General features: G+C 52.6%; 1 pseudogene; it reads right to left on the minus strand.

Annotated features, from left to right (window-relative positions):
• Positions 1–5,015: 5,015 nt before the first annotated feature.
• LOC128946071 (antigen peptide transporter 2-like) lies at positions 5,016–14,067 on the minus strand (annotated as a pseudogene).
• Positions 14,068–14,430: the final 363 nt, after the last annotated feature.

The following is a 14,430-nucleotide window of genomic DNA, read 5'->3' on the forward strand; positions in this document are numbered from 1 at the left end:
GGCTGCCCAGCAGGCTAGCGCCGCTCATGGGTGTAATAAAGATTACGACCAGGACAGGGGATACGATCAGGATAGGGGATTACCAGTAGCCCCTGCAATGAGGACGGTCTTATTACCTGCTTCGCCGCCCTCTTCTGCTTTAAGCCAGGCTACACAGAGCGCTTCTGAGGCTTCCACACCCCCTGAACAACACGAACTATGGCCAAGACCACCCGATAATCTCCCGAAAATCAATGAGCCGATCCCTGGGGCGGAAAATGACCTAGCGGGGGCTATTGCAAGGGAGCGGAGATTGGCCTGGGCTGTGCTTGCCAGAGACGCTATTAAAAAGGGGGATGGGGAGCTTATCAGCGCTGCTACCCAGCTGGCTTGTTCTGTTGTATTCAATCCGCAAGAGGGAGGGGGCATGCAGGCTACTATTACAGCTCTTGATTGGAAATTGCTGTCTCAGCTGAGGTCTACTGTTAGTCAGTTTGGAGTGAAAAGTGAGCCAGCCAAACAGATGTTAGATTATATTTTTGATGCCAGCCTTCTTCTTTTGGTGAATGATTGTCATGAGATAGATAAATTGATCTTTACTCAGCCTCAGCAATTGTTTTTCAATGCTCATTGGCAAGGGCTTGTAAATGAATGTGTAGCACAGTTAGGGCTAGGCTTACAAGAACAGGCAAAGACCTCTCAAAATCAGGTGTTATCTGCTCTTGGACCTCTTCAAACATCAGCAGCACTGCCTTCAACGCCTAGTTGGTGCCAGAACCGCAGTGACCACGCACCAACAGAAGTCGTCACTGCAGCATCAGCACCCTCTCCTGTCTCCAACCCGACACCACAGGGAGCCTCGGCTTGGAACCGGCAGCCGCCGTAGAAGTTATGCTGATGACCCTGCACCCACAGAAGATCCCGACAGGGATTCATGGACCTATTGTTATACAGGGTCACGCGGTGGGTGCTTTGCTTTTCGGAAGATCATCTGCGTTGGGATTATTTGTTTTGCCTGGCGTCATTGATGTGGACTATATGTTATGGTGCATACTCTTTTCCCACCACTCCAAATTAACAAAGGACTGAGAATTGCTCAGGTGGTGCCACTTGAGCCAAATGACTAAGGGACTACAGACTATGAAAGGACAAGAGAGGGGGGAAAATGGTTTTGAATCCACCAGAGGACTTACCTTACTGGCTTTGAACCTTTCTGAGAGACCAAGAAAAGGGTGGAAGTGGAATTTCAAGGACAGAAAGGATCATTTTCAGGCTTGTTGGACACTGGAGTCGATTCCAGCATTATTAGCCCTAGCCGTTCGCCTCCTCTCTGGGTTCGCATGAATGAAAAACATCTAACAGCTTTCCTTTTCAGTGGTCCAATTACCACCTACCGTGCAATGCCTGATAAGGAAGACATTATGGCTCAGTTGGGGGTGGTTTTAACCCTTTGGGGTAAAAGCCATTGCTTGGACCGTGGCTGAGGAACCTTGTGACATATGCTGTAGAGATATTAGATGTGCTTTTAATGCTTCTGCTTATTTTACCTTGTATTTTTAATTATATTCAAAATATGGTCAGTAGAATGATAGAAAAAACCTGGCAGACTAACCTCCTTGCGCAAAAAAGAAAAACGGGGAATTTGTTGGAGAATTTTGCTCAGACATGGCTTGAAGGAAAAAAGGCCATGAACATATACAGCTGGTTAAAGAATAAAAGGCAGCTGTACGCAGCAAGTTCTCAGGCTTTTCCCTTAACAACAGTAAACACCATGTCCTTGAGGAAGTGATGAGAAAAAACATGGTGGAAAACATGGAGGCCTTGAGAACAGTTAATAACAAGTCAATAACAGAATGAGAAAAACAAGTATTAGTCTCAACAAGAAAACCACAGGTATTGGCAACAAAGAGGGGTTGGTGTGTAATCTACAACCAATGATGAGCTCGGGTTTTGTAATATGTATAAGCTTAATTAACACCACTATAAAAGAGTGTAAGCTAGATCAATAAATCGGAGTTCGATGCTGATCAGTTAGGATATGGTTGACTCCCTTTGCTTCCTCAAGGGACACCTCATAGGGTGGCCCTACCTCAGGCTCGGGCCAGAGGTCTGGGCTGTGGTGGGTCCCGTAGATGCTCATCAGGCAGATGACCCCTGGTGGGATGGGAATGGCCACTTTAGGGACAGCAGATGAGGGTGGGTGGTGACACTGGGGACACCCTGTCATACCCTTGGGGATGACATGGCCATCACGCTGGGGGATGTCCTCGGTGCAGCGCTGGGACACAGCAGTGACAGGATTGGCGTTTTTTACATCCTGTGACCTCCCTGTCCGTGGGATGTTGTGTCAGGCACTGTGTGAAAAACGCCAATAACTTGTTTTTCAAAACTTTAGAAGTTTAATAGTAATAAAATGGTTATAAAAATAGCAATATTACTAGAGTAATAAAAATTTGGACAATTAGGATTTAGGACAATATGGGACAATAAAAACAAAGAGTTACAGACGGTCCAGGTACCTTTTTCTGGTACCCATTCAGCACCACAGCCAGATGTGCTTCCACAAACAAAGGCATTGCACAGTTTTTTCCACCAAGATGCTTGAGCTTTACAACAGCAATTTCAGCTGTCAAACACAGAGGTTTGTAATATTGTTAGCATCTGTGCTGTCAAGGTCACGCTGCACCATTGCAGATAAGAGTGAACCCTCATGGACTGTGTGCTTTGCAAATCTGGCAAATTGATGTCACACACATCCCTGATTTTGGCCATTTAAAACACACCCGTGTCTCAATTGGCACCTTTTCCTCAGCAATATGGGCTACAGTACACACAGGGGAAAGGGGACTGGGTGCCATGGTACACTGGCAATCAGCTTTTGCAGCCTTGGGCATTCCTCAAACCATCAAAACTGATAAAGGGCCTGCTACACTTCCCAGGAAACCAGGCAATTTCTACAGCTCTGGGGTGTATCACACCAAACCAGCATCCCTCATTTACCAGCTGGACAAGCAATAGTGGAAAGAGCACATGGTGCCTGAAAAGGTATAGTTAATAAACAAAAGGGAGGTATGTGGTGAGACCCCACAAAGTAGAATAGCTAAAGCTCTATACACATTAAATCACTTAACAGTCTTAGGAAAATCCCAGAAGCCAGTTATGCTAAATCACTTCTTATCAATGCAATCGTGTAATGTTCAGCTGCCCAAATCCAAGGGAATGGCACGAGACCTCCTTACCAATACATGGGGGGGTCCCTGGGATCTCATTACCTGGGCTTGGGGACATTCATGTGTTCCAACAGACAGTGGGACACATTGGGTACCTGCCAGATGCATCCAGCCTGCACTGCATCCTGACAGCACCTGCTGATAAACCCTCAGCAGACACAGAGCCGTGTGATCAGTGATTGGTGACAACCTCATGGAAATCTGGGACTGCAGTTCACATAAAGATTCATCTGTTTACAAATTATTCCCCTGTTTACAAACTGTTTTCCTTGTCTACAGATTGTTTCCTAGTTTTTGTGTTTGCTTTTCTTTCTTTAATAAGGGTTGAATGATTCTTGTTCTTACAGACTGTTTTATTTTCTTCAAGGCTTAAATGGTTTGTTGTTTTTACAAATAAGTTGCAATCTGTAACCTATAAGCCTAATGCCTGGGGCATATTTACCTGAGCTCTCCCCTAGCAGTTCCTGGACATAAATGCTGCAGCTATAATGCAAATCAAAATTTATAGCAAAGAAAGGGTGAGATGTTGGTGTCACCTTGCCAGCCCCTGGGCTCAGTGACAAGAGCTTTGGCCAATTTGATCTCTCATAAGCCTGCAGGCATCTCAGTGGCTCAGGACCCAAAGGGGTGCGGAGTTCAAACCAGTGACAGCATCCAGACCAGGCCTTTCAAATGCTCTATATAAAGGAGGGAGTGGAAAACAAAACCCTCTCTTGCCACACAAACATCAGGGTGAGTGGTGTCTGTCTCCTGTGCCCCTCACCCTCCACATGTCACCTAACACAGAGGCAGATCCAGCTCTGGATCACCTCCATGCAGGTGAATCCTGGTGTGTGATCCATGCTGGAATCTCATGGATCCTCTCGTTCTGCAGAAACAGGCAGAGAAACCAATTGCTTGACCACAGGTACAGAGGGGAATCTGTGCGGGATTCCAGAAGGGATATAGGGCAGGATTCCAGACCAGGGCATGATTCCCGATCAGGATCAGGTAGAATTCTAAAGTGTATGTGGGCTGGATTCCAGAGCAGGATCAGGTGGGATGGATGGGGCAGCATTGGAGTGGGATTCCAGAACAGGATTGAGGGGATTCCAAAACAGATCAGGTGGTGTTGGTGGAGCAGGATTGGGGTACAAGGGATGCAGTAGGATCTGGTGGGATCCTTGCTCTCTGTGGGCTCTTCAGCCAGATCCAACCCATGGCGACAGAGACAGGGTGACACCAACTCTTACTCTCATCACCAGCTGAATGATCCATGGTGCAGGTCCAACCCCTTCCCTCTCCCTGCAGAAAGCCACAAATTGCTGGCAGAGCTCATCCTGCTGTTCCCACTCATCACACAGCAGCCCTTCCCAACGGACTGACTTCCTGTTTTCCCATGTTTTAAACATAAGAATTACAGTTGTTCAAAATGTTTTATTTCTCATGTATAAATACCCTGGTTTGGGCAATAAATCTCCGTCCCATCCTCCAGTGCCCAGCACTTCCTCTCAGGGAATGAGGAATAGAAAAGGGGACATTGGGAACTGGAATAAAGACACTGGGGATGGGGACACTGGGAAAGGACTGGGGACACAGGAGCTTGGAGTGAGCACAGCAGGAGTGAGATGAGGACGTGACACCCATGCCCAGATCCATTCCTTGGGATTGATTTCCCACCCTGTGCCCCATGTCCAGGAGCAGACATGGGGACCAGGGATCATGGGGACGTGGTGGATACAGGGGATACACACACATCCAGGGAATGGGCAGACCTGGGGGACACGGTGGGGACATGGGGGACACAGGGAGTTGGGATCCTGAGGATGTGGGGAGAAGGGATTCACAGGACACTGTGACTGGGGACACCAGGAGCTGGCTGGTGACACAAACACCGGGAATGGGGACACTGGGGCTGATTCCCTTTTATTCCCTGCCAGATGCAGCCCCCTTCTCGCTGCCCATCCCGGGGCCCTCGGGCTGCCCAGTGCTGCCTCCTCCAAGGAGCAGGCGGCTGTAGGCGCCGCGGCGTTCCCGCAGCTCCGCTGGTGTTCCCGTCTCCATCACGGCCCCATGCTCCAGCAGCACCAGGCGATCGGCCCCGTCCAGCACCCGCGGCCGGTGGGACACGACCAGCACAGTCTTGGCCAGCCCAGTGCGCATCCAGCGCTGTGCCTGCAGCCAGAGAATGCTCTCATCCCAACCCATCCAGCTCATCCCAACCCATCCAGCTCAGAGAACACTCATCCCAACCCATCCAGCTCAGAGAACGCTCATCCCAACCCATCCAGCTCATCCCAACCCATCCAGCTCAGAGAATGCTCATCCCAACCCATCCAGCTCAGAGAACACTCATCCCAACCCATCCAGCTCATCCCAAACCATCCAGCTCAGAGAACTCCCATCCCAACCCATCCAGCTCAGAGAACCCTCATCTCAACCCATCCAGCTCAGAGAACTCTCATCCCAACCCATCCAGCTCAGAGAACGCTCATGCCAAACCATCCAATCAGAGAACCCTCATGCCAAACCATCCAATCAGAGAACCCTCATGCCAGCCCATCCAACTCAGTCCTACCCTGTCCCACCTGATCCCACCCAGTCCCAACCAACCAATCCCACCCCACTCTCAGTCCCACCCTAATCCTATCATCCTGTTCTTACCATCCCATCTCCCTGTTCTCCATCCCATCCCCATGCCCACTATGCCATCCTGCCCACACTATCCCCATTCCCACTGTCCCATCCCATCCTACTCCTACCACTCCAACCCTTCCCATTGCACTCCATCTCTGTCCTCATCCCAGCATTCCCATCCCCTTCATTCCCACCCCACCCTATCGTATCTCCTTGTCTTCATCCTTTGATTCTACTTTCCTGCCATCCTACACCCCTGGTCTCTATCCCATCCTACTATCCTGTCCTATTTCTCCACCTCGTTGACTCACACCACCCCATCCAATCCCTGTCTTCATCACATCATTCCCACTCCATGCCAATCATTATCCCTTATTGCCACCACCTCATCCCACCATCCCATTCCAGCCATCCCATCATACCCCATTTTCACCAACTGCACCCCTATCCACACCAACCCCCTCCATCCCACCCCACTCACCGCTCCATCATATCCATCATCCAGCGCCTCGTCGAGGATGAGCACGGCCGGACGCCAGAGCAGAGCCCGGGCCAGGGCCACACGGCGCCGCTCCCCCGCCGCCAGCCGCCCCCCGCGCTCCCCCACCTCTGTGGGAGCGACCACAGGGGATCAGTGGGGTGCAGCCCTGGAGTTCTCCCCTCTTCTCCCACCCCCCACACTCCCCCACCTCTGCGGGGGGACCCTGGGATCAGTGGGATCCCAGCACAAGAGGTTCCCCCCCTTTCCCCTACCCCCCACACTCCCTCACCACTGTGTGAGCAATCCCATGGGATCAGTGGGATCTGACCTGCGTGAGCAATCCCATGGGATCAGTGGGATGTGACCTCAGGGATTCCCCGCACACCCCACCATGTGCCACCCACTCCGCTCTCCCATCGCTGCCAGAGGATCCTGGGATCAGGGGGATGTGCCCCAGGGGTGCCCCATCCATCCCCCTGGCTCTCACCAGTGTCCCAGCCCTGCTCCAGCCCCTGGATGAACTCCATGGCTCCAGCAGCAGTGGCGGCCTCCCGCAGCTCTGACTCTGCAGTGCTCCAGCCCCAGCAGGATGTTCTCACGGATCGTTCCAGAAAACAGGACGGGATCCTGCTCCACCAGCACCACCTGCCCCAGCCCCAAGCCCTAGGATGCTGTCTTGGCTCCTGGTGTCCCCACCCCTGTTCCATGACCCCATCCCACCTTGGTGTCCCCATAGTGTCCATCCCTGATCCCATTCTCCCCATCTGTGTCCCCAGTGTCCCCACCCCTGACTTCCCACTTTTCCCATCCCCATTCCTGTCATCCCCATCCCATTTCCCAATGTTCCTATCCCATTTCTTGTTGTCCCCACCCTATTCCTGATGTCCCCATCCTCTTCCCAGTATCCCCATTTCTGCTCCCATGCTCCTGTGGTCCCAGTTTCATCTCATTGTTTGTTGCAGACATCTTTTATGGAAAATCCTTTCCTTAGGATTTTTCCTCCTGAGAAGCTGACAGGCCTCAGGAACAACATGTAAACAATGATTATCTGCTACTGTGGAATGCAACAGGTGCATCTGTGATGGGCCCATGTTGGATGTTTGTAATTAATGGCAAATCACAACCCAGCTGGTGCAGACAGAGAGCCAAGCCACAAGCCTTTGTTATCATTCTTTCCTATTCTATTCTTAGCTAGCCTTCTGATGAAATCCTTTCTTCTGTTCCTTTAGTATACTTTTAATGTAATGTATATATCATAAAATAATAAATCAAGCCTTCTGAAGCATGGAGTCAAATCCTGGTCTCTTCCCTCATCCAAAAACCCCTGTGAACACCATCACAATTGTCCCCTGACCCCTGTCCCCATTTTCCCCATTCCATGCCCAGTGTTCCCAGTGTCTCTGCTGTCCCACCTTGCGGTGCAGGTACTGGTGTTCATACTCTGGCAGCGGGATCCCATCCAGCAGCACCGTCCCGCTGCCAGGATCCCGCAGCCGCTCCAGCAGCGCCATGGCCGTGCTCTTCCCGCTGCCATTGGGCCCCGCCAGCGCCGTCACCTCCCCAGAGCGCACCTCGAAGCTCACGTCCTGTGGGATGGGGACAGGTGTGAGAGTCTGTCTGAAATATTCCTCATCTGCCTCACCATCATCATTGGGGGACCACTGAAGAGTCCCCACTGTCTAAAATCTCTGGTTCTGAAGGAGAAAGTCACATGTCAACAAGGCCCCGAGACCTGAGAGCATTGTTAAGCTGTTGTCCACAGGTGTATTTACTATATGCTACACTGAGCCCAATGAGAAGAAGAAGAGGGCACCTTGCCTTTTTGCAACAGTAGCCTTGGAAGCTGCCCCCTCTTTGCCTGGCTGGACTTCTCCTGAGTTTTGGGTGGTCCTCCACAAAAGACCCCTCACTCGTCTTATAACTGCCGTGACAGACGGACTGAGATGTAAGAAGCCTCTCCATCAAAGACCAAGACATGAAACCCCCATGTGAAAAGGCCCCCCACACTCTTTCCAAGGATTGGGACTGAGACCCCCAACCTGGGAGAGGTGTGTGGGGGAGGCAAGCTAACCAAAGCAAGATGGATGTTGCAGGTGTGAGCAGTGGACCACGAAAACAATGGCTCACGCCCACTGCTGAACATGGACTGTGTGTACCCCTTTTCCAAACATTATTCTTTCCTCCCCAAAGATACAATAAACTACCTTTGACTCGGTTGCAAAATCCATTCCCCTTCCCCCATCAAAAAAAGAGTATAATTGGGGTCCAGATGGACTGCAACCCTGAGATCTCCCCGACGTAACAGGCGGATCCTCGACTGGACTGGACCAAAGGATTTTGTCTCTGCATTTGGTAGCTATATCCCCCTCCTTCTCTCTCTCTCTTTTCTATCTCTATCTTTTTCTCTCCCTTAATCCCTCTATTGCATTTTGTTGTGGTCATTCAATAAAGCTGCATTTGTTTTATTACTGCAAACCTCCTGTGCCGTGTTGGTTTTTTTGCACCCTGAGATCAATCCATGAACTATCAAGAAACCCGTTCGTAAGGATGGATTGTGACAGCAGGTGATGCCAAAATTCCCACTCCTGGGAAACCCCACCTCCCCCCAGACCCACCTTCAGCACAGGGTGCTCTGGATTTCCAGGATATGTGAAGGAGACCTTCTGAAAAGTGACATGGCCCTGAAGCTCGGGAGGCTCCCGCGTCCCCCCGACATTCCCTGCGGGTTTCCGATCCAGGTATTCCCAGATCCTCTGTCCAGCAGCTGCGTTGGTCAGGAATTCATTGAAGCCGTAGAGCAGCACCTGGGGAGAAGGAAGGGGGTGGCACCGGGATGGACAGAAGCACAGTCGGATGGACAAACACGTGCATTCCATGGGATCACCTGGATATGGCTACCAACTCTGTCCTGGTACAGCAGGAAGGTGACGAGGACCCCAGGAGTGATGGATCCGTCACGGAGCTGCTGGTGGCTCCTGAAGAGCACCATGACCCGGATGGCCAGTTTGATCACCTGTAGGTGGGACAGGGATATTGCTGCCCCCAACCCACTCCTGGCGTCCCCATTCCATCTGCCCCCAACCCACTTTTGGTGTCCCCATTCTGCCTGTCCCCATCCCACTCCTTTGTGTCTTTATCTCTGTTCCTGGTGGCCTCATCTCTGTTCCTGGTGTCCTCATTCCAGTTCTGGTGTCCCCATCTCACTCTTGATGTCCCTATACCTGATCCTGATGTGTCACAGACATATTTTCTGAAAAATCTTTTCACCAGGATTTTTCTCCTGAGAAGCTGAGAGGCCTCAGAAACTAAATGTAAACAATAATGATCTGCTGCTGTGGAATGAAGCAGGTGCATCTTTGATTGGTCTCATGTGGTTGTTTTTACTTGATGACCAATCACAGGTCCAGCTGTGTCAGACTCTCTGGTGAGTCACAAGACTTTATTATTCAGTCCTTTCTAGCTTTCTAATGTCTCCTTTCTCTTTCTTTAGTATATAATTTTCTTTTAATATAATATATATCATAAAATAATAAATCAGCTTTCTGAAACATGAAGTCAAGAATTTTGTCTCTTTTCTCATCCTGGGGACCTGCAAACACCACCACACTGATGTTCCCAACCTTTATCCCAGTGTCCCCATCCTGTTTCTAATGTCACCATTCCCATTCCTGCCATGCCTGTTCCTGAACTCAATGTCCCTGTTCTGTTGTCCCCATTCCTGGTGTCCCCATTGTACTCTGAGTGCCCCCATCTCAGCCGCTGGTTTCCCATTCCTGGTCCCAGTGTTCTCATTCCCAGTGTCTTCATCCCTGACCCTGGCATCCCCCATTCTCTGCTGTTCCCATTCCCAGTCCCCCCTGACCCTGTAGACAAGGACGAAGATTGCCAGCTCCAGCTCTATCTGCTCCTTCAGCCTCAGCTCCTTGGCCAGGTTACATCTGTGCTGCTCCTCCTCCTCTGCTGAAAAGGTTCGGATGGTCTCAATGGCGGCAACAGATTCCTGCACCCCTGCGGCTGTGCGGGCAGATGCTTCCAGCATGGATCGCTGAAGGGCCTGTGGCAGCAACAGGGGATCTCCAACTTTCCCAGGTCACCTTCCTGGCCCACCATCCACATCCCATCCCACCACACCCACTGCATCCCCACTATTGCATTCCCGCCATCCCACGCCCTTCTCTCTCACCCTCACCATTCCCATCCATTCTCCTAATCCCACCATCCCCATCCCCACTGTCTCATTCCATACCCACTACCTTATCTCATCCTTCTCATCCACACCAGTCCCATCTCGACCATTTTGTTCTATCCTCATGTCAGCACTCCCACCATCTCACTCCCCTGGTCTTTATCCCCTTTCATCCCACCATTTATCGTCCTCCTTTCCATTCTCCATCCCATCCCCATCATCCCATTCCCCTTGTCTTCATCCCCTTTCATCCCACCATTTCCACCTCCATCGTCCTCCTTTCCATTCTCCATCCCATCCCATCCCATCCCATCCCATCCCCACCATCCCATTCCCCTAGCCTCCATCCCAGCTCCACCATTCCCACCTTTCTTCAGTCCCCCCCCACTCTTTCCCTCCTACTCCTGACCTGTTTGCGGGTGCTCTGGATGCGGCGGGTGGCGATTCCAAGGGGCACCTCCAGCAGTGCCAGCAGTGCCAACCCCGGTGCCAGCCCCACCATGAACCCCTCCACCACCAGGGCCATCACCAGGCTCCGCAGCAGCTGGTTGGCTCCACTCGGTGCTGCCCTGCACACCCGTGGCACTTCCATGGAAAACTGAGCCAGGAGCTCAGCTGCAGGGTGGGAAAAGAGGTTGGGATCGTGGTGGGTGAGACCATGATCCCATCATGGATGATCCCATTTGGGATGGGAATGATGTAATGGGGAGCAGTGGGATGGGATGATGGGAATGGCTGTGGAGATGGTCAGGGTGGAATGGGGAGGGACAGGGGAAATGGGATGGTGGGAAAGGAAATGGTGGGATGGGGTGATGGGATGGTGTAAGGCAGCTGGGGATACGCAACAGGGTGGAGGCACGGGAGTGAGAATAATGGGGACAGAACAGTGGCTAGAATGGGAAAGTGGGATGGGGACAGGATGGAACACTGGAGTAGAATGAAGCCAGGAAGATGGCATAGGATGGAATTGGATGGGATGGTGGGAATGGGAATGATGGGGATGGAGTCGTGGGATGGGATAACAGACAGATGGGATGGGATGGGATGGGATGGGATGGGATGGGATCAATGGGATGGGATGGTGGGAATAGAATGGAATGGGATGGGATGGGATGGGATCAATGGGATGGGATCAATGGGATGGGAACGGATGGGATAAGTGGGATGGGATGGTGGGAATGGGATGGGATGGGATGGGATGGGATGGGAAGGGATGGGAAGGGATGGGATGGAATCGATGGGATGGGATGGTGGGAATGGGATGGGATGGAATCAGTGGGATTGGATGGGATCAATGGAATGGGATCAATGGGATGGGATTAATGGGATGGGATCAATGGGATGGGATTAATGGGATGGGATGGGATCAATGGGATGGTGGGGATGGGACTGGGGTGACAGACTAGCTGGGATGCAATGGAACAGGTGGGATGGGTCAGGTGGGATTGGGCTGGGCCGTACCCCGTTACCTGCTGGTGTTCCCTGAAAGAAGTCCAGGTCTTGGTGCACCAGGTGGGAAAAAAGCCGCAGGCTCAGGCTCTGACGGAGACGCGCCATCAACAGCATGAAGAGAGACCCCCGGCAGCCAGAAAACAGCACACTGTGGGGACACAGGGACATGGTGACATCGGGGACGTTGGGGACACGGGGACAGGCCCTGGGAATGCTCCAACCCACCTTGTGGCTCCAGCAGCCGCCACCATCCCGACAGCTCCAGTGGTGACTCCATCCCCACTCCCGATGGCATCCAGCACCTTCCCGGTGGTGTACGGCCCCGCCATCTCCCCTGGGTGTCACCGAGGCTGCGTCACCACGGGTGAGACCACTGACACAGGGGGACCCTGATTTGTGGGGGGCAGGATCCGGTCTGGGGAACGGGGATCTAATTTTGGAAGGGCGGGACACGATTTGGGCAGGAGACAATTTAGAGAAGTCAGGACCCAATTTGGGGGGTTTCGTGAAAAATTTAGGGATTTTACACCCAATTTAAAGTGTCAGTACCAATTTTGGGGGGGTTCAGCACACAGTTTTATGGATCAGAACCTAAACATAGGAGATCAGGACCTTAAGATCCCAGGTCTTAGAGGTCAACATCCATATTTGGGCATCAGACCATTAGTTTGATGGTCAGCACCCAATTTTGGGGGACCAACAGTCAAGTTTGCAGGGTCAGAACCCATTTTGGAAAGTGAGCACCCCATTTTTGCAGGGTCAGCACCCAACTGAAGGGGTCAACTCACAATTTAGGAGGGTCACCACTCTATTTTAGGGTGGTCATCGCCTATTTAAGAGCTCAACACTCAATTTTAAGGTGCCAGCATCCAATTTGGTGGGGTATCCCAGATTGGGGGGTTCCCAATTTGGGGCTGCAGAGCCCAAATTGGGGGTGTCAACGCCTGTCACCACATGTCAACGTCCTAAGGTGACATTAGGATGTTTGTATCCCCATCTGTGTGTTCTGTTTATGCTGGATATCATGTTCTGTGCCTTCAAGACTGGCTCTGAAGAGTGAAAGTTTTGCTTTGGTTTTGTTATCAGCCGCTCCCCCACGGCTGGCGGGACACAGACACGGGGCAGTACATGGTGCTGCTTTTGCTTTTTGCTTGCCTTTTTGCTTTTCTCTTGCTTCTGCTTTGCTCCTGCTTCGCTCTTGCTTTTGTTTCCGCTCATTATTTAGTTTAGCTAAGCAGTCCGAATTTTTCCCCGGACTGTTTCTCCTTTCCCTTTTTTCGACCTACTTGAGCCTGCTCCAGACCGGGACCTGGGAACACCGAGAGTTTGCACTTTGTGGCTGCAGCAGCTGCCCCAGGACCAGAGGGACTGAGAACAGAGCGACCACTCCCAAGAGAGACTTTCTGAATTTGTCATCTTTTTCAGAGTGGTGAAAGAGTGTTGTCATCTGGTATTGTTCATTTTGTGTGCCTTGCATGTTAAATAAACAGGTTCTTTCCACTTCTCTCTGAGGAATCTTTCCTGAACTGGTTTGGGGACGGGCTGTGTGGATTTGCTTTCTGGAGGGGCCCCTTTTGGAGGTTTTCTCCCAAATTTGCCCTAAACCAAGACAGTCACCCACCAACGACAGCCAGCACGAGGCAGAGGACAGCAGCTCCAAGGACATTCCTCTGCTCCCAGGTCAGTGCCAGAGCGCGCCGGACGCTGCCGGGAGCCTTGGGGACGCCTCCGGGGGTCTCGGGGATGCTGCCGGGGGCTGGGGGCGCGGCCCAGGCCAGCATGGCCAGGGCGGCAGCGGCGTGGGTGACCCCGAGCCAGGCGGGCGCCACGGCCGCCAACAGCCCCAGGCCGGCCCCGGGCGGCCCCAGGAGGCTCCGGAAGGTTTCGAACACCGCGGGAGTGGCGGCGGCCGTGACGGCGGCCGCGGTGGCTCCAGAAGGACAGCGAGGGGCTGGCAGCCGGGTGGCCACGGCCAGGATGGGCAAGCGCAGGGCAGCCTCGAGCCACACGCCCAGCATGCCCAGCGGCGCCAGCAGCGGCACCAGTGGCACCAGTAACACCAGTGCCAGGGCGTCGGCCACCAGCAGCACACCGGGCAGGAGAGTGGCGGGTGGCAGCGCCATGGTGGGACCGGTACGGACAGTGCTCTCTGTGGGGCTCACGGGGAATGAGCAACAGCCTGTGGAGACACCAGTTAAAACCAGTTAGGACTGGGGCGCTCTCCTGTGCACACCAGTGCTCTCAGTCTAGACTACAGTGCTCCCAGTCTGGCCCCCTGAGCTCAGCAGTCCACACCAGTGCTCCCAGTTCAGCCTGGGGCACTTCCCAGTCCAGCTTGGGGCACTCACCAGTCCACACCAGTGTTCCCAGTCCAGCCTGGGGCGCCCCTGAGTCCAGCCTGGGGTGCTCCCCTGTCCACACCAGTTCTCCCAGTCCAGACTACGGTGCTACCAGTCTGGCCCCCTGAACTCAGCAGTCCACACCAG

Source organism: Melozone crissalis, unplaced genomic scaffold, assembly GCF_028551555.1.
Source record: "Melozone crissalis strain CALT ecotype California unplaced genomic scaffold, PUWL_Pcris_2 ptg000073l_1, whole genome shotgun sequence".
Lineage (NCBI taxonomy): Eukaryota > Metazoa > Chordata > Aves > Passeriformes > Passerellidae > Melozone > Melozone crissalis.